The 5,424-nt window shown below is 34.4% G+C and overlaps 1 pseudogene; it reads right to left on the bottom strand.

The window, feature by feature from the left end:
- Nucleotides 1-3,234: 3,234 nt before the first annotated feature.
- On the bottom strand, nucleotides 3,235-5,189 carry LOC134247934 (uncharacterized; annotated as a pseudogene).
- Between the last annotated feature and the right edge of the window lie 235 nt (nucleotides 5,190-5,424).

Genomic DNA, 5,424 nt, shown 5'->3' with positions numbered 1-5,424 from the left:
TTTAAAAATTCTTTATGATATTCAGGGATTATTATCTGGAATGAGTTACCAATTAATATCAGAAATTCTCAATCCCCTGCAATATTTAAAAGAAGTGTTGAAAATTTTCTACTTATAAAACGCAATGATTCTGTGTGATTTTTTTTCTTTCTCTCTATACTGAAATGCTGATGTTTTTATTTGTTTGTAACATACTGATTGATTTTTTATTGTCTCATAATTGTAATTTTATTTATTGTATATATGGATTGTATATGTGCTTTTAAAGAAGGCCCCGAGGAAGACTAGTGTTCGAACTAATTAGGTTACCTTCTCTAAATAAAGTATTATTATCATTATTATTATTATATGTAAATAAATGATTTGCTTCATATGATTCACATATGGTGCCATTTTTTTATGATTCTCAAATGAAAAACCAATCATTAGAGAATCAAATGATACTCATATGCGGATCAAATGTGGCTAAGTTGCCTGTGTAGCCTATGTAAAATTTCTATAATTCATTGTCTTGTATGAGTATGAGAGAAAAATATGAATATATTTTTTTAAAAGCACAAATTCTTGCAGGTAGTGTGTAGTGTATTTGATGAACATGGTGTTAATCTATGAAAGTTAGCTATTCACACAAGAGTAATAGATTTAATGTACATGTAATTTTTTTTCAAAAGTCCATTGCCTAATTTTGTAGATCTTGACCAATCTCAACTCATCACATTATGGTTGTGGTATGTTGTAAAGGAAACCATTATAGTTTTCAGTAGAAATCCCACAACATTTTGTTTAGATTTTCACTGTGTTACATTCCAGTGTACATATATAATCATATCAAAGACTTATCTTTTCTATATCATGTCTGGGGTAGTGCAAGATATTTTTCGTAGTTAAAGTCATAATAATTTTTCTATTCAGTATTTTTTTTTAATTAAGATTTTTTTTTTACTTTCACACAAACTACACCAATACAAACAAAGGTATGTGTAAATCAATGTAGGAGGCAGTTTTGATTTAAAGCCAAAAAAGAGGTAATTGAAAACTAGTGTGAAAGAGAGAGGGTAGATAAGTGAGAGAGAGAGAGAAAGAGGGAGTGAACGAGAGAGAGAGAGAGAATGAGGTACACAAACTTTATATAATAATTTACAGTGAGAAACTTTTTAAAAGTTTTTCAACTATTTCCTGCCAGTGGCTTTCAAATTCATCATATTGAAAATTTTAACAAAACAAGACAATCAGCAGTCTCGTTTAAAGTTATCATTTCGTAAGTTCTATTGCAGATACAGTGACCTTGTCAGCAAATACAATTTATCATTGAGTCAAAAATACTAATTGTTAGTCAATTATTTATAACCTGACTTGACGACAGATTTTCCCGTTATTTCCCGATAATTAAAAAGAGCACACGGCGGGTGTGACCGGTCTGCATGGAATTCTCAGTCCTCTATGGCACCTTATCCTACCTCTGATGTTTCGGAGGTCCGAGTTTGCTCTGCACTTATTTTGTATTGTTTATGGACTTTTTATCTAGAATACTGTTCGTTATCTCCATATGTTTCATTCAAATATTGGAAAGTTGATACACGATACACAGGTGACCTATAAGGCCAATGGGCCTCTGGTACGTTGTGTTGCGTTGTGCGTTAAGATTTGAACATTTTCAGTTTCCTCTCTGCACCTGCGTAACCAATTTTGTCATTAAACATCTGTAAATAAAAGGAAACAAAATTAGTGAAGTTCATGGTTCCTGCACCCTCCCCTTTCATAGGGCCCAAGGGTTGAGTCAAAATTTTAGTATTGTAATAAGCATTGGGTCCTCTATCAAAATTTTGAAATTTCATGGCCCCAGGACCAGGGGTTCTAATGCTAGGGTGGGCCTATATATAGAAAATACAATGAAAATGCATTATTTTTTTGAAAGTCTTCTTCTCTGCGATTGGAAATTAAACAAGAAATTTAATGATACATGATGTAGAAATAATTAGGACCCCGGTGCATCTTCCAAAATTGTAAATGTTATAGCCCCAAGGTCAGGGGTTCTGATGTTAGGGCAGGACTGTATTGCTTATATTGTGAAATGCATCAATTCTTTGAAAATCTTTTTTGCTCCGTGGTATTAACCAAAATAATTATATACTTATGATGAGAAAGGGTGCGTCTTCTAAAATTGTGAATTTCATGGCCCCAGGGTCGGGTTCTGGTGTTTGGAATGGGCTTTATAAATTATGTTATGAAAATGAATAAATTCTTTACAAATCTCCTCCTCTCCTCCTTGGTATTAATCAGATGAACTACCTAAAACATGTATATGTTTATGATGAGCAAGGGTGTTTCTGTCGGAATTTTAAAATTTTATACCCCTGGGTCAGGTATACAATACAGGGGGCACTAAGCATATACTGAAATTGAATTCATGCTTTGAAATCTGCGCCTTGCTGTTAATAAAACATTTAAAATGAGCAAGATTGCTTCTTTTAAAATTGTGGAAGAGGGTGACATTCTTATTCTTATGCAATTGATGCATTTTGTGTGATGTTTACGTCTAATTTTGTTGACGTTTTTTATATTAAATACATCAAGGGGTGTAGTGTTTTACATCCCTCTATTGTGATGTCACAAACAAAGCTTTCCGTCTCGTTAATGTTCGTTTTACAACCTAAAACACCATTGTTTTAACCAATTAAACTCATTTTACAAAACAGTAACATTAGACTATATTTAAGTGGATATAAATAAAAAAATAACAATGTAACACTCAGATTTCTGGAAGTGTATTTCACCTTCTATTTGTAAACAAAGGTTTGCGTATCATCTTTATTTAAAATGATTTGTGACTTTTAAATCAATTAAATATTGTAGAAAAGAAATATTTACATTATTAATTCTACCACATGAAATTCTACAAAAGACTTTCTTTTCTTTCACTAATTTAGATATATTGGTGAAAACTTCTCTGTAATCTCATTTCTGTAGCTCTGTGTATGCTGTTGAATGGTGCTTATCTGAGAGATTGTTGGTGTGAGTATAAAACAGCCCGGAGGTTCCCTGTCACCTGTTGACAGATCCCCAGAATCTGCCAGGATATATATCTTCCATATAAATTTATAAACTGTCCTTGATCATAGTTAACTAGGGTCTGTAGATAATCTAGAGCTGTTTGTACTCTCGTTGTGTCAACTTGTCTGTAGCACAAGATCTCTAGCATATATAACAGAACAAATGTGGGATGCATAATAAAGATCAATTGTTCTGTAGACCAGACTGTTGTTCTCGTATTAACTCATTGATGTAATACATTTCTTGGCTAAGTTTGATATTCATTGCTACAGCCTGTCTCATCTTTGTAGACCAGGAATGTCCCCCTACAGCCTCAGTATACATCTCTGTATCTACATTTGACCTAAAAATCACACAAGGCTGTGTTAACTTTACCTTGATAATCTCTATAATATTCAAAGTCTCCTTTTATCTAAGTGTGTTGTAATAATACATGGCTATGTACATCATGTCAGTAATACAACCATACTTGGCTGCTAATTTCAGCATATAACAGGAGATTTTGTCCGCTCTATACCTCAGTTTGTTTTTACGTGAGTAAGTTTCCATATACAATATAAAAGAAGTTCCTTGAAAAACATTAGCTGTAAGTTTCTGTAACAATGGGAAGTGATATTGTGTAAGGAAAAGTGAACCTATGATTTGTGCTATTGTATGTAGAGACCTTATACATGTTTCTAGGTTTGGAGTGGAAATTACGGCATATGCGTGTATCTCGTCAAAGAGATTTTTATCGAACTTAATATCAGATATCATAATATTTTCATCTGTACAGATGGAGAGATGGGGGTAGAGAAGGCCCTTTATTATAGAAGACCTAATGGATGGACTGTGTAGCAGGAAAGCTAAACCCTTCTCATATAACTCATGCAGTCTTATAAATAGTCGATGTTGTGCTTCACCATGGACTTTACCCAGAAACATGTTATTTTGGGGAATGAAGAAGTTAGGACAGACCCCCTCATACACCCACTTAAGAATGAGCTTGAACTTAAGAATGAGCTTGAAGCATTTCCAGAAACACTCTAGGAGAGTTTGTGGACACCAATGTTGTAATGTATTTTGTTGAATTATCCAGAAAACTGCTGTTTTCATATGATAGGAACACAGTAATTTATCACCATCCATCACCTAGTTCATTGTTAATTAATTCTGTCAAGAACAATTTAAGTAAGCCGTAAGTTAAGAATTGACAATGATTCATAGCACACAGAAGTTTGTGTTCTGCAAGAGAGAAAGAAATTCTCCATTCATTGTGCACATGGTGTCCAAGTGTATGTCCTATTACTACAAAGTGACATCCATTCTTTACCATCTCATCATCAGCATGAGGCTGTGGCCATGAGTGACATCTGTCTATCCATGAGGAGGCAGATGGAGGCCAAAAGTCACAAGCAAAACAGTAGGCATAATCATATTCTTTATCCCCAAAATACACTCCACTGATACAGGGTCCATGTGGACTGGGGTCAGGAAAATCGGCAACCGAGCATAGAATCTATGTGTATTTTGAGCTGGAGATATAATTCCTGTTATTCATTCTAACACATGCACTCTGGACATTTCTGTAACTGCTTGGTGACAGTAAGTATAACAAAGTAAATCCTGGTGGACTATCAGAAGAGTCACAGAGGATCAGTGTTTGTCTGTGTGTGTTGTAATACTGAGACTGAGATAATTCCCAGATCACACGGTGATTATTTGGCCACAACATACAGTCTATATCTGATTTCTCAAGTCTAAATCATTCTTTTTCACTTCCGCTTTTCACAAAACTGACATCATCACTTGTTCTCACTTGATTGATCACCATATCACTGATGTCTACCACATCTCTCCTCATGGCCACCAGTTGTGAAGTCCCAAGTTTGTCACACAGTCCCATGAACACTGACTCAGACATATGCTGTAGGGCTGTCTTTCTAATGATGTATAAGAAAGATTTTTTATGTTCTGATATATACATGTATGTGACACCGGTATACACCATATATAAATGTCATTTTAGTAAATCATTCGATAGCAGTGGCGTATGTTCTTTTCTGCGTATGTGTAGACTAGTGTGAAGTCAAAGAATTAACCTGAGGTGGAAAGTGAAGTCAGAGAATTAACCTGAGGTGGAAAGTGATGTCAGAGAATTAGCCTTAGGTGGAAAGTGTGGGTAAACAAGGAGCTTCCTTTCGATGGGTATTTTGTGGGGGGGGGGGGGTTTCAAAGGGAGCATTTGTACAAACTCAGATATCTAAAATTTTAATTTGACCAGTTCCTCAAATATGGGTTTTGTATTTCTTGGTATAACCTTAAAAAGTATGCATTTTTATGTCATTCTCTTGTGATTTCTACATTGTTTTTTAAAATGTCTTTAATATACGA

The sequence above is a fragment of the Saccostrea cucullata genome, unplaced genomic scaffold (assembly GCF_032062105.1).
Source record: "Saccostrea cucullata isolate Sc308-1 unplaced genomic scaffold, CSIRO_AGI_Scuc_v1 ctg5653, whole genome shotgun sequence".
Taxonomy (NCBI): domain Eukaryota; kingdom Metazoa; phylum Mollusca; class Bivalvia; order Ostreida; family Ostreidae; genus Saccostrea; species Saccostrea cuccullata.
The sequence above is the reverse complement of the archived record's forward strand: the minus strand, read 5'-3'. Positions and strand labels throughout refer to the sequence as shown.